The sequence below is a fragment of the Oryctolagus cuniculus genome, chromosome Y (genome assembly GCF_051225735.1).
Source record: "Oryctolagus cuniculus isolate XC-2025 breed Fujian yellow rabbit chromosome Y, ASM5122573v1, whole genome shotgun sequence".
NCBI classification, from domain to species: domain Eukaryota; kingdom Metazoa; phylum Chordata; class Mammalia; order Lagomorpha; family Leporidae; genus Oryctolagus; species Oryctolagus cuniculus.
Genome location: NC_142889.1, coordinates 18,298,242 through 18,322,798, shown reverse-complemented (window position 1 = coordinate 18,322,798; position 24,557 = coordinate 18,298,242). Strand labels below are relative to the sequence as shown.

General features: G+C 41.5%; 1 pseudogene; it reads left to right on the top strand.

Moving 5' to 3' along the window:
- The first annotated feature begins 559 nt into the window (after nt 1–559).
- Nucleotides 560–22,661, top strand: LOC149119314 (ADP-ribosylation factor-like protein 6-interacting protein 6; annotated as a pseudogene).
- The last annotated feature ends 1,896 nt before the right edge of the window (nt 22,662–24,557 follow it).

Here is a 24,557-nt window from a genome sequence, read left to right as displayed (position 1 = left end):
GTGACAGAGGGGTCTTTCACACACTGGTTCACTCCAGTGCCTGTAGCCAGGGCTGGGCCAGGCTAAGGCCGGGAGCTTGGAGCTCCATCCGGGTCTCCTGTGCGGGTGGCAGGGGCACCGGCACTTGAACTGTCACCGCTGCCTCGCAGGGTGTGGACTGGCAGGGAGCTGGCAACAGCAGTGAGAGCCCGGCACTGGACCCAAGGGCTCCACTGTGGGACAGGGGAGCAGCCTGTGGGGTGGGGGCGTGGCCTGGGCCGGGGTCGTGGCCTATGGGTCAGGGGCATGGCCTGTGGGCTGGGGAGCGGCCTTTGGGCTGAGTGCCAGCCCCGTGTCATCTCTTTGACCCTTACAAGCTGACTTCCTGTGATTCGCAGCTGAGGAACGGGCGGAGGCACAGACAGGCTGAGTAACTGGCTCAAGCACACGCAGCCACGTCCCCGCGGACCCTCCCCCGCAGGCCCCAGAGCTGGGCAGCCCCCTTCCCTTCAGGGCCTCTGGGATCTGCTGGCCCAGTCCCGGCAGAGCCATGCCTGGCACGCGCAGAAACTTAAAGGCCATGTCCGCTGCCCCGCTGCGGAGCGACTCTGTCTCTGTGTTTTCGCGGAGCAGCCTGCACCCTCGGCTGGGGCCGGGCAGTGCCGCCGGAACGTCCAGCCAGAAGAGGGTGGTGTGGCCAGGCGGGGTCCGGCAGAGGGGGTTCAGACAAAACAAGAACAGAGTGCACTTAGCATTGGGCCCGAGTGCCTCTCTGCTTGGGGCAGAGCACAGGGAGCCCGCGCACAGGCTGGGAGTCGCAAATGCGCCCAACCTTGGGAGCTTTGGCCCAGACAAAGCCAGGCTGCTCAGGCCCTTGGGAATCTAAGTGGAATCCTCTGCACTGGGCCTGCAGCCTTGGTTCTTGGAGTTTTGTGTTCTCTTTAGCTCATGCTCAGTGTGAGAGGCAGAGCTCGAATCCACTGGGTCACCCCCGGGTGCCTGGGAAGGCTGAAGGAGCCGAAGCTCAGAGTTCTGTGTGGGCTCCCCCGCGGGTGGCAGGGAGCCAGGGTGGGCATCGACTGGGAGCTGAGTCGGGGGATCCAGGGTGGGTGTCAGCTGGGAGCTGAGTCAGAGGGACCCAGGAAGCTGAGTCAGGGGGACCCAAAGTGGCGTCAGCTGGGAGCTGAGTCGGGGAGGACCCAGGGTGGGCGTCGGTCGGGAGCTGAGTCGGGGGGACCCAGGACTGGGACCTAGAATGCAGATGTCCTAGCAGGTGTTAGGGCCAGCACGGCGGTAGAGGAGGTTAAGCTGCCACCTGTCACACCACCAGTTCACATCCTGGCTGCTCCATTTCCATTCCAGGCCCCTTCTAATGTGCCTGGGAAGGCAATGGAGGACAGCCTAAGTGCTGGGCTCTACCAGCCACATGGGAGACCCGAACAGAGCTCCCAGCTCCTGGCTTTGGCCTGGCCCAGCCCTGGCCATTGCCGCCACTTGGGGAATGAACCAGCAGATGGAAGACCTCTTTCCCTCTCTCTGCATAGCTGTGCCTTTCAAATAAATACACAAATCTTCAGGAGGAGAAAGAAAAGCAAGTGTCTTAACCGCTAAGCTGAGCACCCGCTGTCTCTGGGGTCTTGTCTGTCAAGAGCAGGGACAAGTGTGTCAGAGCTGCGTCATTGTCAGCCATGGGGTCCACAGCCAAGCCGCCAGATAAACACAGGAGATGGGGTGATGTCTGCGGGGAGTGGACGATGGCCCAACTTGGGCCCCTGCACCTGCATGGGAGACCCATATGGAGCTCCTGGCTTCAGATCAGCACAGTTCCGGTCATTGCAGTCAATTGGGGAGTGAACCAGAGGATGGAATTGCTCTCTCTCTCTCTGTCTCTCTGTAACTCTGCCTTTCAAATAAATAAAATCTTTTAAAAAATTAAATAAAATATAAAATCTGAAAAAAAAGAAAACTAATGCCTCTCACTTTGTTTTTGTTGCATATGATTGCTTTAGCTATTTGGAATCTCCTATATTTCCATATGATTTTCAGCATCATTTTTTTCTACATCTGTGAAGAATGTCCTTGGTGTTTTGATTGGAATCACATTGAGACTATAAATTGCTTCTGGTAGTATGGACATTTTGATGATATTTCTTCTTCCAATTCATGAAAATGGAAGAATTTTCCATTTTGAAATATCTTCTTCTGTTACTTTAATATTTTGTAATTTTCATCAAAGAGATCTTTACATCATTGGTTAAATTTATTCCAAGGTATTGAATTCCTTTTGTAGCTTTTGTGAATGGGATTGTTCTCAAAAGTTCTTTCTCAGCCATGGCATTGTCTGTGTATTCAAAAGATGTTGACATTTCTATGTTGATCTTATATCTTGCCACTTTACCAAACTCTTTATTTGACAGGTAGAGTTATAGACAGTGAGAGAGAGACAGAGAGAAAGATCTTCTTTCCATTGATTCACTCTCCAAATGGTTACTACGGCCAGAGCTGTACCAATCCAAAGCCAGGAGCCAGGTGCTTTATTCCGGTCTCCCATGAGGGTGTAGGAGCTCAAGCACTTGGGCCATCCTCCACTGTCCTCCAGGGCCACAGCAAAGAGCTAGGGTGGAAAAGGAACAACTGAGACTAGAACTGGCATCCATAGTGAACGCCAGCACCACAGGCAGAGGATTAGCCAATGGTACCAGCATTCCAAACTCTTTTGTAAAAAAAGATTTATTCATTTATTTGAAAGTCAGAGTTACAAAGAGGTAGAGGTAGAGAGGAAGAGAAAGGTCTTTCATCCATTAGTTTATTCCCCAGATGGCTGCATGGCTAGAGCTATGCTGATCTGAAGTCAGGGCCAGGAGCCTCTTCCAAATCTCCCACACTGGTGCCGGGGCCCAAGGACTTGGGCCATCTTCTACTGCTTTTCTGGGACATAGCAGAGAGCTGGATCAGAAGTGGAGCAGCTAGGACTCAAACCAGTGCCCATATGGGATGGCAGCACTGCAGGCAGAGGCTTTAACCATTCTCCCACAGCACCTCCCCTATCCAATGCTTTTGTGAGTTCTAGTAGTCTCTCATTGGAATCTATTGTATCCCCTATATATAAAATCATCTGCATATAGGGATAGTTTCACTTCATCCTTTCCAATTTGTATACATTTGATTTCATTTTCTTGCCTAATGGCTCTGGCTAAAAATTTCAAGACTATATTAAAGAGCAATGGTGTGAGTGGGCATCCTTGTCTGGTTCCAAGTCTTACTGAAATAATTCCAATTATTCTCCATTCAATAAGATGCTTCCTGTGGGTTTGTTACAAATTGTCTTGAATACGTTGAGGAATATTCCTTCTATACCCAATTTGCTTAAGGTTTTCATCTTGATTGGATGTTGTATTTTTATGTATGTTGTATTTATTTGGCTTCAATTTTGTTTATTTCTTCTTTAATAATTTTAATTATTTCTTTTCTCCTGCTAAGTTTGGGTTTGGTTTATTGTTGTCATTCTAGGTCCTTGTGATGCATTGATAGGTCATTATTTGTTGCCTTTCCAATTTCTTGCTGTAGGCACCAATTGCTCTAAATTTCTATGTTAACACTAATTTTGCTGTATCCCATAAGTTTTGGTATGTTGTATTGTTGTCTTCATTCATTCCCAGAGGTTTTTGTTGATTTCTGTTTTGATCTATTTTATTTACATTCAAAGCTTCTGTTGATAAATAAGGATTGACCCTCCCATTTTTCTAATCTAAATATTCATATTATTTACTTTGAAATTTCTTTGTACTTTTACTGGGTGGTTTTCTACTTTCATATTCTTTCATAGTCCTATCATTTTGGGTTTCTGTTTGTAGCATCTTTTGTAGGCTGGATGAATGGTGAGAAATTCTTTCAGTTTCTCATGGTTATGGAAGGTCTTTGTTTCACCTACATTAATAAATGAGAGCTTTGCAAGATACAGTATTTTATGTTGATAGTTTCTTTCTCTTAAAATGTGGACTGTATTTTTAACAGTTCTTGTCTTAACTGTTGAAGAAAAGTTCTTTTTTTGTCATTCATACTATTTGTTGAACTCCTTACTTAACATAGAGCTAATCATATGCATACAAAGTTAACAGAAAATAGATCTTAGTAAAAACATAAAGATGAGAATAGGGGAGGGAGGAGGAAAAGGGGTGGGAGAGTGGGTTAGAGGGCAGTACAGTGGGAAGAATAGCCATGTTTCTGAAGTTGTAATTATGAAATGTATGAAGCTCCTTTTCCTTAAATAAAAGGTTTCTGAAGAGGGGAGGAGAAGACATGGAGTATACCTCACCATTCTCTCCTACCCTTTGAGTTTCTGATGAGAATTCAGCTGTAATACTTATTAGACATCCTCTAAAATTAATCTGGCATTTCTCTCATGCTTTAGACTATTTTCTTTGTTTTATTGTTGAATTTTAACTACAACATGTGTGGGGAAGAATTTTTCTGTTCATGTCTGTTAGTTCTATTTGCTTCCTGTACCTGAATGTCTCTTTCTTTCTCCGAACTGGGTAATTTTTCTGTGATTATTTCACTAAATAGAACTTCTCATCCATTCTCTCTTTCCACATCTTCAGGAATTATTAATACATGTATGTTTGGCTATTTGATATCATCACATAAATCTGCAACACTGTTTTTAGTTTTTCTAATTTCTTCTGTTTTTTTTTTTTATATGATTGTAAAAATTCCAGAGATTTGTTTTCTAACTCAAATATTCATTCCTCTGCCTCATCATTTCAGTTGTTAAGGCTTTCTGCATCATTTTTATTTAATCTAATGAATTCTTCATTTGTAAGAATTCATTTTGTTTCTCTTTAAAATCTGAATTTTATGCAAAAATTTCATTCATGTGATTTAATTTCTTTAAATCATCACTTTAACTTTGATTGCTTCTGAATAACCCTATGATTAATCTTTTGAATTCTATTTCCAGCCCTTAACAATCTATTCCTCTTCACATTTTAGTATTGAACTGTTGTGTTCCTGTAGTGCATCACTTTGTATTCCTTATTCTTGATTCTTGAATGTCTGTGTTTATTTTTAGGCATTTTTGGAGATACTTGTATTTTTCCCCTCTGATTACTTTTATCTTTGGGTCATTACTCTGCGGCTTAGTGGAGTGTCTGTCCTTTCAGTGAATACCCAGAGATGTGTGCTGGCTGTGTCTGGGAGCTCTATTTAGTGTGCCAGGGTTGGGGGAGTATCAAGGGTGACACCCAAGTTGGGCATGCTAGATCTTTTTTTTTTAACAGAAGAGAGAGTTTAATCAGCTGTGTTGGTGTAGTAGTTTCATCTTCACCTCCTTTCTTCCATGGTGATTAATGCCTGGGTGCTAACCCCACTGGGTAAAATATTCATCCATGCTGCCAGAAGAACCACACAAAGGATCCATGCAATCATCAGTGTGAGCATGAATCCCACCAGAATGACCCGCCCCAGGCAGTCAGGGAGTTGTGATTATGTAGAGCAATCCACAGTGATTTCCCAGAGACCCAGCAACACCTGCGACTTAGATGCAACCATAGTGTTTCCACAGTCCCAACATGCAAGGATCCTACAGTCCTGCAGCACCAAGGATCCACTCTACTCCACCAGTCCATCCCATCCACAGAGAGGCAGAGACACTCTCAGAGCCAGCTACCTATGGGTGCTCCTCCTAGGCAGGTGAGCCCAAGAGTTTTTAATATGTTGGGCACCTCATAGTCCTACATGGGTACTCAGTCCCCTGTCAGTCCTCCCAGCCAGACTCAGGCATCTCCTTGCAGTTGGTTGCTAGGCTTGTGGACACAAGGTGGTGCAGCTGTTTGTGTGTCCAAAATTCTGCCCTCTCTCTCTCAGCTAATTGTAGGGCATCATTGTTGGCACGGGGGAGACAAATGAGCCTCTATCTTCCTTCCAGTTTGGCAGATATCCTGGAGCCCTGTGGGGCTCTCCCTGAAGCTATATCACCAGTTGTTTGGACTACTGCAGTCTGATATCACCTCAGTGTCCAAAACTGGCATTTAGACTCTTGGCTACTGGGGTCCTGTGTTGTTCCTATACTCATTCTGTGCATCCACATAATCCATGTAAGAGCATAGCATCCCTCTTCCTTCTGTGGAATTTCCACTGTGTTTTTTCCCTAACTCTTGCCTGAGATTGCACCTTCCAGAATATTACATTTTCAAGTGAAATAAATAAGTCTGTTATGTACTGATGGCATACATTGTATTTCATTTCTCTAGCTTCAATTCTTAATTATATCAACTCTATGAGGCAGTTACCATTACTATCATATCTGAATGAGAAAATGGATGCGTGGAGTGGTTAAATATTTGCCTATGATCACACAGCTACTCAGTATTTAGATATAACTAAAACCCAGTTTAAATCCAGAGCCTGCCTTTAACTACAAAAGAAAACTGTTTCTCAATGACACATGCTGTACATCACAGAGATGTTTCTTTAAATGATTAGATTATTCATAGAAACATACCTTATATCAAACAAAATAACAGGTAGTTTGGAATTCAAAGGTTATTTTCTTGAGACAATAATTTAAAATTTAAAAGTTTAATTGGACCAAGTGTCTTAGATCTTTTCAATTTCAGAAATAAATGAATATGCTATTTCATTAGAAAGAGTTAATATGACTTATGGAGGGAGAATAAGAGCATTTGGGAAATAAATTATCTTCAAGGTTTTGCCATTGAATTTGACTTTGACATGAGCTTTATGATTTCTTTTGATTTTCTAGGATTCTAATACTTACGTACAGGGTTCATTGCTATTCAATTTGATGTGTTGGGACAGGCTTTCTTTGTGACTCACAGACAACTAATAATCCCAGAGCCTCTGGGTGCTCCTCCTTGGCTGTTTGTTTATTTGCTTGTTTACCTATCTACAACAGAGAGGGAGGAATATTCAGAGACAGAAAATCTACCTATTGGTTCACCCTTCAAAATACTGCAATGGCTAGAGCTGGGATAGATATAAGCCAGGTGCCTGTAACTCCATCATGGTCTTCCTTGTGGAAATAAGGACCTAAGCAATTGAGCCATCTTTCTGAGGTGTGTTAGCAGGAAACTGGAAAGGAATCAGAGCTGTAGAGACTCAGCCAGCACCCTGATATGGCATTATGGCTTCCCAAGTGGCAGCATATTCCATTGTGCTACAATGTTAGCTCATGGCAAATACCCTTAAAGTGTTTGAATTTTTCTGTTTCTGATCTCTAGGAATCACTCTTTATTCTTCACTGAAATGAGAAACTAATAGTGAAAATTTTACATTTTTACTTCTCCACTGCTTTCAGAAATTGCTTTGTCTATACTAAACCATCATTTTGTCTGTGACTTAGCAATCCAGAGTGAATCTGTGTGTAGCACGGGACCTAAACTGCACAGAAAAGCATCTGCATCATTTAAACTTTCCCTTTACTCTCAGTCACCTGAATCTGCAGGAAGACTGGTGTACACACACACACACACACACACAGAGTTCCCCCTTTCTCATTCCTTCACCATATCCCCTCTCCTTTCCTCTCTATTTGCTCTTCCTCCACAACAAATAAAAATCTTTTTCCTCCTTTTTAAGAAGGTACTTCCTGATTACTCTGTTCCCAGAGATATCCCAAGATGTACATCTTCCTATCTCTTTAGCTTAGGTAGAGCATATATTTTCTACAGGAACTGTCCTTTGTTTCCATTTTGTGGTTCCACTTTTGGAAAGTTACTCAAGCCTACTACTTTTAGCAGTCAATCATGATAAGGAATGAAATTAGAATGAAATGTGGAATGACAAGTTTTGTAAATATCATGTCCATTTAGCTGATAGTGTTGATTAGTTCTGTTGCTTGTTTTTTTGATTTTATGTCTAGTTTACCTGATTATTGATGAAAATGTTTTGTCAAAGTTCAACATTACAATTGTATTGAAGTCTATGTCTCCCTTTAGATCCATTAACATTTATTTTAAGTGTCCAGGCTCCCTGGTGTTGGGTGCATATACATTTACTATGGTCACTGTGTCCTGTTGGATTAATCCCTTAATCATTATATAGTGCCCTTCTTTATCTCTTTTTACAGTTTTTGTGTTAAAGTCTATTTTGTCTGATATTAGGATGGTTACATCTGTTGTTTTTTGGTTTCTGCTAGGATGTAATATCTTCTAATCTTTCACTTTTGCTCCGTGTGCATTTCTGTTGGTGAGTTATGTTTCTTGTAATCAGCAAATAGATTTTCTGCTTTCACGTTTCTTCATAATGATATCTATCTTTCTGTGTTTCTGTGTGTAGCACTTCCACAAGCATCTGCAAGACTGGAAGAGTAGTGACAAATTGGATTTCTGTTTGTTATAGGTCTTTCTTTCATCTTTGTTCATGAATGAGAGCTTTGCAGACTACAGTATTCTGGGTCCACAGTTTTTTTTTTTTTTATTTTTCTCTTAGTACATAGACTAAGTCTCTTCATTCTTGCCTAGCCCGTAGAATTTCTGATGAAAAATCAGCTGTGAGTCTAATTAGAGATCCACTGACGGTAATCTGTCACTTCTCTTCTGCACATTTTAGGATTTTTTCTTTATATTTTACTGTTGATAGTTTAAATACAATGTGTTGTGGTGAGGATCTTTTCTGGCCATGTCTAGGAAGAGTTCTATGTGCTTGCTGTACTGGGATGTCCTTTTCTTTCTCAAACTAGGGATGTTTTCTGTAATTATATTACTAAATAGAACTTCTAATCCTTTCTCTTTCCACAACTTCAGGAACTCCTAAGACCCATATTTTGGGTCACTTGACAACATCACTTAAATTTCCAACACTATTTTTAATTTTTCTAATTTCTTCTGTTTTTTGGTCTTACTGAAAAATTTCTAAAGTTTTGTCTTCTAGATTGGCTATTCTTTCTTCTGCCTCACTCAGTCTGTTGTTTCCACCAAGTTTTTATTTGACATATTGAATTCTTCATTTCTAATGTTTCATTTAGATTTCTCTACAAAATCTCAAGTTTAATGGTAGATTTTTTCGATCATGTCATGCATGGACTACTTGAATTTGTGAATTTGCTCCTCATTGCTTCTGAGTAATCCTATGATTAATCTTTTGAATTCAATTTCAGTCTTTTCATCCATCTCTTCATCTTTACATTCTGATATCAAGTGTTGTGTTATGTGGGGGGAGGGAGTCCTCTTATCTTCCTTATTCTTGTTTCTTGAATTTCTGCATTTATTTTTGGGCATTTTCAGAGTTCCATGTTGGTTTTTCCCTCTGATCTCTTTTTTTTAACTCTGCCTCTGTGTGTTAGTGGAGTGTTGGGTGTTTCAGTGATATGTCCAGTGGTGTGTGCTAAGTGTGGCCAGAATTCTGGTCAGTGCCCCAGGGTGGTAGGAATATACTGGGCAATACAGATCTCCTCTTGTTAACAGAAAATGGAGGTATGGTCATCTGTTGGTATAATCACACATATACTTTTTCTCTTACAAGGTGATCAATGCCCAGATGTTAGTCCTCAGTCAGTGACATACTCACTTGCACTCTGCATGAACTGCACAAAGGAATTGTTCAGTCCTCACTGTAAGCACAAACCTCACTTCAATGACCATCCCAAGCAATCAGGGACCTCTGGGCATGTGAAGCTGCACACAGTAATTGCCCAGAAACCCAGGTACATTCTGTGACCTCTTATGCAGTCACAGATTTCCCACCATCTCAGCACACAGGGCTCCCACATTCATGGTGTGCAGAGGATACAAGCACTCCATTAGTCTGTCACTTCCACAGAGAAACTGAGATGCTCAGAGCCAGCTGCAGTTTGAACTTCAGAACCTATGATATGTTGAGAGACTAGGGCACATCCTACCAGGGTACCCAGACACCTGAATTCTCCCAGCCCTACACAAAGTCAGTGGGGAACATGAAATTTTACTTTGGTTAAATTTCTGGATCACATGCTTGCACAATGGCCACCAGCCACAGCCCTTCCCATTTCACAATCATGCTTTCTCCCCACAGACTGCCATGCAGGAACATACAAGAATCTCTGCAGCCATTACAGAGGTCAGAATGACTCTCACCTTGCCCATTGCCTGCTGTGTTCACCAGTACTGCTGCAGGTGCCTCTGCTGACAAGATTGTATTTTATCTGCACCAGTTTCTGGGTGTACACTCATTCTCTTCTTGTTAAAATGGTGCCCAACCTCTCTCAGCCACTTGCTGGGCACTGTTGTGAGAGGATCAGGAGAAGAAGACTTGCCCCTTTTTTCCACTGTGGTTATCAGGCACCCTGTTCTGCTTTGGGCTCCAGACCATAACAAAAGACAGTGAAGGCCACTAAGCCCTCTCTCTGGTTAAATAGCCAGTGGCATGGGTCACTGCAGGCTGACTGCACCTTGCTTTGCAAAGCCGGTGTTTTCTCTGGCTCTGCACTCATAGCTGTACATCTGCACTTTCCACACAGACTCTCCACTGCGGTTTTACCTCCAACTCTCCCCTGAAAATGCAGTTTCTCTACTTTTTAAAATACTGTTTTCCCCTAGCCCAGAGCAGACTGCACTTTCCATATTCCACATCTCGAAATGTTCAGAAGTCAAACTGTTGATCAGAGGATTACTCACAAACAGGAGAAGCAATTGACCCAATTAAAGAAATGCATACATGACCTGGATGAAAAATTTTACCATGTAATAGATATTGTTGAGAAATCAATCTGAAATATTAGAAATGAAGCATTCAATATGTCAAATATTAAAGAAATATAAAGCCTTAACAACAGACTTGGTGACACAGAATAAAATATTTCTTAGCTAGAAGACAAATCTTTGAAATGCTTCTCAGAAAAGAAAGGAAAAAAAAGAAAAACCAAAAATAGTGTTTGAGATTTATGGAATACCAATAAATGATATCAATCGTATGTGTCTTAAGAATTACTGAGGGTATAGAAAGAAAAAATGGGTTAAAAGGCCTATTCAATGAAATAACAGAAAATTTATTGATTTAAATATTTAAATATTTAAATTGAAGTATAAATAGCAGATAGAACACCAAAAACACTGGGCCAGATATGATCCTCATCATGACTCATTATAGCCAAATTTTCTAAAGTAACACATAAAGAGAAGATCCCAAAATGTTCATGAGAAAAATGCCAGATTACCATCAAAGGATATCAAGGTAGATTGAGGCGGAGCCAAGATGGCGGAATAGTGAGGGCGCGCACCGATAGTCCGGGAAAATTTAGTTTAATAAAAGGGGAGTTACGGTAGCCGCAGAAAAAAGAACCAGGAAAAAATTGCACGGGAATCGTGAATCAGAGGACCTACTGGGAGAACAAGGTCGCCCACTGCGCGGAAGCCAAGTCACGGGACCGAGCCGCAGAAGCCCCAGGGTCTGCGCACCAGTGCTCCAAGGGGAGTGCATGCCACACAGACAACAGCGGGGAGACTTGGGATGCTCAGGGCTCTGAGTCCACACATCAGCACTGGAAGGGGAGGTGAGCTCAATAACCCGAGACATTGGTGGGGAAACTGGGGTCAGAATCTAGAGGGGGGCCGGAAAGTGCAGCAAACTCACTACCGGAAAGAAGGAAAAAAAAAGCTTCGGGGTTTCTCTTCCCCCTAACCTTGCAAAGGTTACAAGGCTGCAAGGCTTGAAGAATTCCCAAGAGACAAAGAGCAGGCCTCCTCTCTGGATTTACATATCAATGGGGGAGAGCTAAGGAACTGAGTCACTACAATTCAGTAGCCTAGGCAACCCAGTGGGAGTCCAGAGGAGCCAAAGACTGGAAGCTAAATACCATCAATTCTGCACAGCCCTGCCCTGCGGTGTTACTTACCCCCTGAATAAATAAAATAAATAAATAAATAAAAAGAGAGAGATTTACCACGCATAACCTGAGGGTGTCACCTTTGCACACCCTTAACCAGGAAGAACCAGGCAGAGCTTTCAGGCTGCACCCATCTCAAGCCTCCAAGGCTCCTCCAACAGCAGGCAGTCCACTTAACACGGACACAGTATAAAAAAAAAAAACACACAGTGACACAAGAAGAATTAACTATGCCGAGTAACAAACACAGAAATAGAGGGAGCAAGATCAACGATGACACTATGATGCCTCCAAATAAGCAAAGCACCCCAAGCCAAGAGTATGAAGATGATGAGATAGAAGAAATGCAAGATACGGATTTCAAAAAATTTATGATAAGAACATTTAGAAGTTTTCAAAAGCAAATCCTTGAACTACAGAAATCCTTAATGGACAAGATTGAAAATCTCTCTCGTGAAAACGAAATTTTAAGGAAGAGTCAAAATGAAACTCAGAAACTAGTAGAACAGGAAAGTGTTATAGAGAAGAGAAATCAAAATGAAATGAAGAGCTCAATAGATCAAATGACAAACACATTAGAAAGCCTTAAAAACAGAATGGGTGAAGCAGAAGAGAGAATATCAGACTTAGAAGATAGAGCACAGGAAAACATACAGTCAAACCAAAGAAAAGAAGAGGAAATTAGAAACCTAAAAAATATTGTTGGGAATCTACAGGATACTATTAAAAAAACCAACATTCGAGTTCTAGGAGTTCCTGAAGGCATGGAGAGAGAGAAAGGATTGGAAGGCCTTTTTAGTGAGATACTAGCAGAGAACTTTCCAGGTTTGGAGAAGGACAGAGATATCCTAGTACAGGAAGCTCATAGAACCCCCAATAAACATGACCAAAAGAGATCCTCACCACGACACGTTGTAATTAAACTTACCACAGTGAAACATAAAGAAAAGATCCTAAAATGTGCAAGAGAGAAACGTCAGATTACTCTCAGAGGATCTCCAATCAGACTCACAGCTGACTTCTCATCAGAAACCCTACAAGCTAGGAGGGAATGGCGAGACATAGCACAGGTGCTAAGAGAGAAAAATTGCCAGCCCAGAATATTATATCCTGCCAAGCTCTCATTTGTGAATGAAGGTGAAATAAAGACCTTTCATAGCAAACAGAAATTGAAAGACTTTGTGGCCACTCGTCCGGCCCTGCAAAAGATACTTAAAGATGTGCTACACTCAGAAACACAGAAACACGGCCATCAATATGAAAGAAGGGAAAGGAAGAACACCTACCAGTAAAAGAGCATGGGAAGCTCAAAGCATATACTAGAAAATATTTCCGGGAAAATGGCAGGGCAAAGTCACTACGTATCAATAGTCACATTGAACATTAATGGTCTGAATTCTTCAGTTAAAAGACACCGTTTGGCTGACTGGCACACAGAACACAACCCAACTATTTGTTGCCTACAAGAAACACATCTCTCTAACAAAGAGGCATGCAGACTGAAGTGAAAGGTTGGAAAAAGATATTCCATGCCAACAGAAACCAAAAAAAAGCAGGTGTAGCCATATTAATATCAGAGAAAATAAACTTTAATACAAAAACTGTTAAGAGAGACAAAAAGGGACACTATATAATGATTAAGGGTTCAATTCAACAGGAAGATGTAACTATTATAAATGTATATGCACCTAATTACAGGGCACCGGTCTATTTAAAAGATATGTTAAGGGACTTAAAGGGAGATTTTGATTTCAATACAATAGTACTGGGGGACTTCAATACTACACTCTCAGAAATAGACAGATCATCCGGACAGAAGATCAACAAGGAAACAGCAGATTTAATTGACACTATTGCCCAAATGGATCTAACAGATATCTACAGAACTTTCAACCCTACATCTACAGACTTCACATTCTTCTCAGCAGCACATGGAACCTTCTCTAGGATTGATCACATACTAGGTCATAAAGCAAGTCTCAGCAAATTTAAAAGAATTAGAATCATACCATGCAGCTTCTCAGACCACAGCGGGATGAAGCTGGAAATTAGCAACTCAGGAAACCCCAGAAAGTATGCAAACACATGGAGACTGAACAACATGCTCCTGAATGAACACTGGGTCATTCAAGAAATCAAAAGAGAAATCAAAAACTTTCTGGAAGTAAATGAAGACAACACAACATATCAAAACTTATGGGATACAGCAAAAGCAGTATTGAGAGGCAAATTTATAGCAATAGGTGCCTATATCAAGAAATTGGAAAGGTACCAAATAAATGAGCTTTCAGCGCACCTCAAGGACCTAGAAAAACTGCAGCAAACCAAACCCAAATCTAGTAGGAGAAGAGAAATAATTAAAACCAGAGAAGAAATTAACAGGATTGAATCAAGAAAAACATTACAAAAAATCAGCCAAGCGAGAAGCTGGTTTTTTGAAAAAATAAACAGAATTGACACCCCATTTGCCCAACTAACTAAAAAAAGAAAAGACCCAAATCAATAAAATCAGAGATGAAAAAGGAAACGTAACAACCGACACCACAGAAATAAAAAGAATCATCAGAAATTACTACAAGGACCTGTATGCCAGCAAACAGGAAAACCTATCAGAAATGGATAGATTCCTGGACACATGCAATCTACCAAAATTGAACCATGAAGACATCGAAAACCTAAATATACCCATAACTGAAACAGAAATTGAAACAGTAATAAAGGCCCTCCCAACAAAGAAAAGCCCAGGACCAGAAGGATTCACTGCTGAATTCTACCAGACGTTTAAAGAAGAACTAACTCCAATTCTTCTCAAACTATTCAGAACAATCGAAGAAGAGGGAATCCTCCCAAATTCTTTCTATGAAGCCAGCATCACCTTAATCCCTAAGCCAGAGAAAGATGCAGCACTGAAAGAAAATTACAGACCAATATCCCTGATGAACATAGATGCAAATATCCTCAATAAAATTCTGGCCAATAGAATACAACAACACATCAGGAAAATCATCCACCCAGACCAAGTGGGATTCATCCCTGGTATGCAGGGATGGTTCAACATTCGCAAATCAATCAATGTGATTCACCACATTAACAGACTGCAGAAGAAAAACCATATGATTATCTCAATTGATGCAGAGAAAGCATTTGATAAAATTCAACACCCTTTCATGATGAAAACACTAAGCAAATTGGGTATAGAAGGAACATTCCTCAATATAATCAAAGCAATTTATAAAAAACCCACAGCCAGCATCCTATTGAATGGGGAAAAGTTGGAAGCATTTCCACTGAGATCTGGCACCAGACAGGGATGCCCACTCTCACCACTGCTATTTAACATAGTTCTGGAAGTTTTAGCCAGAGCCATCAGACAAGAAAAAGAAATCAAAGGAATACAAATCAAGAAGGAAGAAGTCAAACTATCCCTCTTTGCAGACGATATGATTCTGTACTTAGAGGATCCAAAGAACTCTACTAAGAGAATATTGGAACTCATAGAGGAGTTTGGCAAAGTGGCAGGATATAAAATCAATGCATAAAAATCAACAGCCTTTGTATACACAGACAATGCCATGGCTGAGGAAGAACTTCTAAGATCAATGCCATTCACAATAGCTACTAAAACAATCAAATACCTTGGAATAAACTTAACCAAGGATGTTAAAGATCTCTACGATGAAAATTACAAAACCTTAAAGAAAGAAATAGAAGAGGATACCAAAAAATGGAAAAATCTTCCATGCTCATGGATTGGAAGAATCAACATCATCAAAATGTCCGTTCTCCCAAAAGCAATTTATAGATTCAATGCAATACCAATCAAGATACTGAAGACATTCTTCGCAGATCTAGAAAAAATGATGCTGAAATTCATATGGAGGCACAAGAGACCTCGAATAGCTAAAGCAATCTTGTACAACAAAAACAAAGCCGGAGGCATCACAATACCAGACTTCAGGACATACTACAGGGCAGTTGTAATCAAAACAGCATGGTACTGGTACAGAAACAGATGGATAGACCAATGGAACAGAATTGAAACACCAGAAATCAATCCAAACATCTACAGCCAACTTATATTTGATCAAGGATCTAAAACTAATTCCTGGAGCAAGGACAGTCTATTCAATAAATGGTGCTGGGAAAACTGGATTTCCACGTGCAGAAGCATGAAGCAAGACCCCTACCTTACACCTTACACAAAAATCCACTCAACGTGGATTAAAGACCTAAATCTACATCCTGACACCATCAAGTTACTAGAGAACATTGGAGAAACCCTTCAAGATATTGGCACAGGCAAAGAATTTCTGGAAAAGACCCAGGAGGCACAGACAGTCAAAGCCAAAATCAACTATTGGGATTGCCTCAAATTGAGAAGTTTCTGTACTGAAAAAGAAACAGTCAGGAGAGTGAAGAGACAGGGAAAAAAAGAGACATGGGAAAAAATATTTGCAAACTATGCAACAGATAAAGGGTTAATAACCAGAATCTACAAAGAGATCAAGAAACTCCACAAAAACAAAACCAACAACCCACTTAAGAGATGGGCCAAGGACCTCAATAGACATTTTTCAAAAGAGGAAATCCAAATGGCCAACAGGCACATGAAAAAATGTTCAAGGCCATTAGCAATCAGGGAAATGCAAATCAAAAGCACAATGAGGTTTCACCTCACCCCGGTTAGAATGGCTCACATGCAGAAATCTACCAACAACAGATGCTGGCGAGGATGTGGGGAAAAAGGGACACTAACCCACTGTTGGTGGGAATGCAAACTGGTCAAGCCACTATGGAAATCAGTCTGGAGATTCCTCAGAAACCTGAATATAACCCTACTGTTCGACCCAGCCATCCCACTCCTTGGAATTTACCCAAAGGAGTTTAAATTGATAAAGAAAAAAAGCGGTCTGCACCCTAATGTTTATTGCAGCACAATTCACAATAGCTAAGACCTGGAACCAACCTAAATGCCCATCAATGGTAGACTGGATAAAGAAATTATGGGATATGTATTCTTTAGAATACTATACCGCAGTAAGAAACAACGAAATCCAGTCATTTGCAACAAAATGGAGGAATCTGGAACACATCATGCTGAGTGAAGTAAGCCAGTCCCAAAGGGACAAATACCATATGTTCTCCCTGATCGCTGATGACTGACTGAACACCAAAAAGGAAACCTCCTGAAGTGAAATGGACACTATGAGAAATGGTGACTGGATCAGCATAGCCCTGACTGCTAATGGACAACTTAATACATTATCCCTCATAGTATTTTTTTGTGTGTGTTCTACTTAATATGACTGGTTTAATTATCACACAGTTATTCTTAAGTGTTGAAAATTAACTGAAATGTGATCCCTGTTAAACATAAGAGTGGGAATAAGAGAGGGAAGAGATGTATAATTTGGGGCATGCTCGGGCTGACTTGCCCCAATTGGTAGAGTTGGAAACATACCAGGGGATTCCAATTCAATCCCATCAAGGTGGCATGTGCCAATGCCATCTCACTATTCCAAGTTATCAATTTCAGTTCACAATTGATCATAATGAAAGGACTAAGAGTCAAAGGGAGCACATAAACAAGTCTAGTATCTGCTAACACTAACCGATAGAATAAATAAAGGGGAGAGTGATCCAACATGGGAAGTGAGATACTCAGCAGACTCATAGAATGGCAGATGTCCTAAATAGCACTCTGGCCTCAGAATCAGCCCTAAAGGCACTCAGATCTGGCTGAAAAGCCCATGAGAGTATTTCAGGCATGGAAAGCCAAGACACTCTGGCAAAAAGATCTCTGTGAGTGAGATCCCAGTGGAAAGAACAGGTCATCAAAGAAGGAGGTACCTTTCTCTGAAGGGAGGAGAGAACTTCCACTTTGACTATGACCGTGTCTAAACAAGATAAGAGTCGGAGAACTCAGAGGGCTTCCATAGCCTTGGAAACTCATAACTGGTGCATAGGGAGATTACTGATGCCATAAACAGGAGTGTCAATTTGTAAAGTCAACAACAGGAGTCACTGTGCACTTACTCCTCATGTAGGATCTCTGTCCTTAACGTGCTGTACACTGAGGCTTAATGCTATAACGAGTACTCAAACAGTATATTTCACTTTGTGTTTCTATGGGGGTGCAAACGATTGAAATCTTTACTTAATGTACACTAAACTGATCTTTTGTAAAAAAAAAAAAAAAGAAAAGAAATTATCAATTCCCAACTTGACTCTCACTGGGATTAAACATGACAATAGGTCTGATCTGATTTCATCATCATTTAAAAAATCATCTATTATTTTTCACTTTATGTTTCTGTGTGGGAGCAAACTGTTGAAATCCATACTTAATGTATACTAAGCTGATCTTCTGTATATTAAGATAATCGAAAATGAATCTTGATGTGAATGGAAGGGGAGAGGGAGTGGGAAAGGGGAGGGTTGTGGGTGGGAGGGACGGTATGGGGGGGAAGCCATTGTAACACATGAGTCGTACTTTGGAAATTTATATTCATTAAATAAAAGATAAAAAAAAGGTAGATTGACAAGCTGATTTCTCATCAGAGATGCTATAAGTTGAGAGAGGGTGCAGAGATGCAGGTCAAGTCCTAAAAGAAAAAAAAGCCTAACCATAATACAATACCGAAGAAAAGCTCTGATGTATAATTGATGGTTAAAGAGCTTCCAAAACCAATAGAAATGGAAATAATTTGTCACCACAATCCTGCCTTACAAATAATATTTCTGAACATACTACACACAGAAACAGAGAAAGATACATCATGAAAGTATGTGAAAACAGAAAATTTCCTAGTAAAATTACTAAGGAAATCCAAAATTAATAATTGGAATATTCATGGAAAAAAACAGGGCCAAGTCATTGCTAATTACTAATAAACATGAATGTAGAAGGCATAAATCCTCCAATTGGATGACATAGAATGGCTGAACAGTTTTTTAAAAAAATCCATCTATTTTCTATTTACAAGAAAGACACCTCATAGACTACCATGCAGACTAAATGTGAAAATATGGTAAATGATATCCCATGCTAATAGAAATAAAAGTTAACATAGTTACACTAATATCAGACATTAAATACTTTAACACAGAAACTGTTAAAAGAAACAAAGAGGCCGGCGCCACGGCTCACTAGGCTAATCCTCCACCTTGTGGCACCGGCACACTGGGTTCTAGTCCCGGTTGGGGCACCAGATTCTGTCCTGGTTGCCCCTCTTCCAGGCCAGCTCTCTGCTGTGGCCAGGGAGTGCAGTGGAGGATGGCCCAAGTAGTTGGGCCCTGCACCCCATGGGAGACCAGGAGAAGCACCTGACTCCTGCCATCAGATCAGTGCGGTGTGCTGGATGCAGCACGCTGGCCATGGCGGCCATTGGAGGGTGAACCAATGGCAAAGGAAAACCTTTCTCTCTGTCTCTCTCTCTCATTGTCCACTCTGCCTGTCAAAAAAAAAAAAAAAAAAGAAAGAAACAAAGAAGGGCACTACTACTAATGATTAATGTATCTACTCAACAAACAGGAACATGTGATTAGTAAATGTCTGTGTACCCAATGATAGGGAATCTGGCCATTTAAAACACATCAGAAAGGATCTTCAGGGAGACAGATTCAACTCAGTAGTAATGGGGGACTTCCACACCCACATTCATCAATGGACAAATCAAGTAGATGAAATGTAACAAATAAACAACAGAGATAATCTACACTTTTGACCAAATGGACCTAACTGATATCTACAGAGCATTTCACTCCACAACTTCAGAGTACATGTTCTTTTCATTGATGCATGGAACTTTATGTAGGATAGATGAAATGCTAGGCCATAAGAAATTTAAAGAAATGAAATTGTACCATGTATACTTTCTGAGCCCAATGGAATAAAACTGAATTAAAACTTCAGAAACTTTAGAAAAAATGTAAACCTATAGAGAACTAAACATTATACCACTGAATGAAAAGTGGATCATAGAAGTAATCAAAAGAGAAATCAATTTCTAAAAACAAATGAAGATTACAATATATCAAAATTTGAGATAAGGTAAAAGCTGTGTTAAAACTTTACTACCTACTGAAATAAATTTGAAAGCCATCAAACAAATGATCTATGATCATCTCAATAGTCCAGAAAAACAAGAACAAACCAAAAATGAGTAGGAGACAATAATAAACATTAGAAGAAACAAAATTGAAACAAAGATACAAAAGATTTGTGTAATGAATAACATTTTTTGAAAAAATAACCAAAATGTACATCCTTTTGTTCCACTCAACCATAAAATTGAGAAGACCAAAATTAATAAAATCACAGATGATAAATGAGGTATTACAATGGATACCACAGAAATAAAGTCACTAGGAATTACTATAGCAACAAATTGGAACATCTTGAAGTAATGGATGAATTTCTGGACATATAACACTTTACCAAATTGAGTCATGAAGACACAGATAACCTAAATAAAACAGTGATTAAGCCAGAGCTAAAATCAGTAACAAAGACAAAGCCAAAAAAATCCAAGATCAAATGGCTTCACTAATGAATTCTAATAACTTTTAAAGTATAATCCCAAGGCTTCTCAACCTATTCAAAACAATTGAAAGCATTTCCTCTAAGATCCAGAAGTAGGGTCCAGCACTGTGGCATAGTAGGTAAAGCCACTACCTGCAGTGCCAGCATCCCATATGGGCACTTGCTTAAGTACCTGCTGCTCCAATTCCAATCAAGCTCTCTGCTATGGCCTGGGAGAACAGTAGATGACCCAAGTCCTTTGCCCCCCTTACCCACATGGGAGACCCATGAGAAGCTCCAGTCTCCTGTTTCAGATTGGTCAAACTCCATCCATTGTGGCCATTTGGGGAGTGAACCAGCAGATGGAAGGCATCTCCATCTCTCTCCTCCCCCCTTTCCCTGTAACTCTACCTTTCAAAGAAATAAATATTTAAAAAATCATAGAATCAGACAAGGGTGCCCACTCTCATCATTTTGGAAGATTCTGTCAAAGGAATTATACAGGAAAAATAATCAATGGGACTAGAACCCAGGGTGCTGACACCGAAGGCAGAGGATTAGCCTATTGAGTTGTGGCGCTGGATATTTTTTTTTTGACTGACAGAGTTAGTGAGAGAGAGAGAGATAGAGAGACAGAGACAGAGAGAAATGTCTTCCTTCTGTTGGTTCACCCTCCAGATGGCCAATCCGAAGCCAGGAGCCAGACACTTCCTCCTGGTCTCCCATGCAGGTACAGGGCCCAAGCACTTGGGCCATCCTCCACTGCACTCCAGGGCCACAGCAGAGAGCTGGACTGGAAGAGGAGCAACTGGGACAGAACCAGTGCCACAACTGGGACTAGAACCCATGGTGCCAACGCCGCAGGCGGAGGATTAGCCAAGTGAGCCATGGCGCTGGCAAAGTATTGAGTTTTGTGTGAATAAGTTTAAAAATTTTATATAGTTAAGAAGAGATCTTATTTAGCTTTTTTAATGTTATAGTGTGCTAAAGAACTAGTTATTTAACTTGATCACAAAGTTAAGGGGTGCATCATAAATAGAATGGCAAGGAGGCCGGCGCCGTGGCTCAATAGGCTAATCCTCCACCTTGCGGCGCCGGCACACCGGGTTCTAGTCCCGGTTGGGGCGCCGGATTCTGTCCCGGTTGCCCCTCTTCCAGGCCAGCTCTCTGCTATGGCCAGGGAGTGCAGTGGAGGATGGCCCAGGTGCTTGGGCCCTGCACCCCATGGGAGACCAGGAAAAGCACCTGGATGCTGGCTCCTGCCATCAGATCAGCGCGGTGCGCCGGCTGCAGCGGCGGCCATTGGAGGGTGAACCAATGGCAAAGGAAGACCTTTCTCTCTCTGTCTCTCTCTCTCACTGTCCACTCTGCCTGTCAAAAAAAAAAAAAAGAATGGCAAGGAAAAAAGATAATGGTAAAAAATGAGTGGAACAAAAATTAAATTAGTGCTGTCTTATAATGAAGGAAAGGATTGACAACTACAGAAATCAATGGATGCTCAGTTACAAATTTATTACATGAGGAGATATAACAATCAGAACTCACAATTTTGAAAACACACCTTCTTTCCCACCATGTCTTTTGTGGAGAGTGGGAAGCATTTGGCACTGCACCACAGTTGCCTTGGCACCCCGGCGCCCTTCACGGCTCCACATACCCTGCCTTCTCTCAGGGGGACAGTTGGGGTGAAGGCGAAGTCGACGACCAGGAGGGATGCAACCAAGTGGCCCGCGACTTGAGAGAGTTCTCAGCTGGACTATCTTTGGAGTGCAAGAGAGGTTCTCTGTTACCACCAGATGGAGATGGGTCGCCGGTGCTGCCAGAGAAGCTCAATGCATCTTCCCGGCTGCTGCGGGAAGCCGAACCCCATCTCAGCAGTGGCCGGTTCAGGTCCTTTCTATTCTGTGTTCACTGCTGTTCGCTATCCTCCTCGCCTTTCTGCTCGCCATCGTCTACCTGGCCGTTAAAGAGTTGCATGCTGAGAATTTGAAAAATGAAGATGGTGTAGATGCTGGGTTGTTAGGGTTCTGGATGCTGCTTATAATATCCCTAACTGCTGGATTCTCCTGTTGCAGCTTTTCTTGGACAGTGACTTATTTGATTCTTTTGAACCAGGAATGTTTCCTCCTACTCCTCTTTCACCTGCCAGTCAAGAAACTGACTGGACACTCCTTCCACATGGGCGACAGCATGGCAATTGTGAATGGCATTGTGGCTGCTCTTACTGTAGCATGGTGCCTCATGTATATCCATGCTGGAGCAATACTGTTGGCAAAATGTAGTCTAAATTGTTTCATAATAACAGGAAAGAACATCATTGCCTACTCAGAAGACTGAGAAGCCTAATGTTCATTATATGCTTCATCTGTGTGTCATCACACACTAAATAGTCATGCAATGAAAAAAAAAATAAACTAGAAAACCTCAATGCAAGAAATGTATAAACTCAATGAAGAGAAAGTAGATCAATCTTAGTATAATGAGGCTTGGAGCTAAAATTAACATTTCTTTACAAGAAAATGTTGGTGCATATGATCTTTCTTCTTTTGCATGTTACCTATCAGATGTCTGCTTTTGAGGATGTATTTGTTAAAATCATTCACAATCATTCTAAGGAGTCAGTGATTATTTTTGCCTAGTTGCTGAATTATTTTATCTACTGTCTGTGAATAATGATGCTTCTTTAATTACTTTCTGAGCTACAAGTATTCCAAATCATTACCTCTGCGATTCTTTAGATTGCCTTAAGGGTGAAACTAAAGAGCTGCTAGAGAGTTCATTTAAGATGTAGCACAAATATCCCATAGTAAAATTTCTTCAGTTACTTAAGATAAGAAAAAAACATTCAATTGTCATTTCATTTGTAAATGAATCCAACACATTGAAAAGTTATATATAATTGAAACTGATTGCTAAGAGTATGCTAACACATTTTACACAGATCCATTTAATTTTCATGTACCACAAGAATATGCTCCTTTAAGCAGTAATGTTTTAGATAGGACATCAAGAACACATATAAGATTTCTGTGCAAATCAATTATTTGACACATTAGATAATAAAATAACTTTTTGCAACTGGGAAGTAGATTTTATGTACTCTCATCTTTGTCCCCAAATGGATGGTAGAAACAGAGTGATGCTTGATTCATGTCTACTACTTACTCATTAGCAAGATGAGCAAGAGGAGCAGCTGGGACTAGAACCGGCACCCACATGGGATGCCAGCATTTCAGGCCAGGGATTTAACCTGCTGCACCACAGTGTCAGCCCCAAAGTCCTGGTTCTTTATTCTGACCGTTCTGACCCTCCATTTTCTCATCTGTAAATTGGTGATATATCTGGAGGGCTTATGATGAAGAAAAAGGTGATGCTTGTAATGCCTTTCAGTACCACTTCTGAGACCCATGAAAGGTCATTGGGACTATCCTCCTGCCCCAATTCCAGGGCAGACAACTGACTCAACTCATTAAAACCTTCCAAAGACATATGAGGATGACTTCAAAATGTTCTTGGAAAATGTATACTCTGAACATTTTGTGCATGGATTTCAAAAACGTTTGCACAAAATGAATTTCTCTTATAGCTCTATTTCCCACAAGGTTTTTGAAGTACCCTGACAGTCTCCAATATCGCCAGCTAAGTGAGCAACCTGCCCTGTCAGCTCCCTTCCTCCTGTGCAGAGCTTCTCTGCTGCCACAGGATCTGCCCAGCCCCTCCCATGCAAGTCAGCTGTGGAGAGACCCTTGACAGAACCCCTTCATCACAAGGGCTTCCCAGCAGCACTCCCTCCCCAGCCTCTCCCAGCCTAACCCATGCCTCCCTCCTTCCTGATCCCCAGACTCCTGTCAAGCTTCAGGTCTCTCTGCCCAAGCAGCTTAAGAGGCAAGGTGTCAGCCCTCTGCATCAGGCTTGGGAGGATGGCAGAAGAAGCAAAAGGCAGGAATGCGAAGGGGAATGGTGGTGGTGGGTGGGGATCAGGCTGGCCAGTTGGCTGTCCTGGGCCTATAGGACTGATAGGCTGTGAAGGGCAGTGTATCAGGCCCTGGAGCCTCTGTCCTGGGGCTCGGCCTGGTCCTGGGTGAGCAGGGCTGGGGAATGGGGAGTGAATGGTTTAGGGGTACTTACTCCAGGGGATGTGGAGCACACAGCAGGTCACATGATGAGGGATGGGGGAGACTGAGTCACTCTATGGCTGCATAGGATGTGGGACTTGGGAGAGCATTCAGGGTT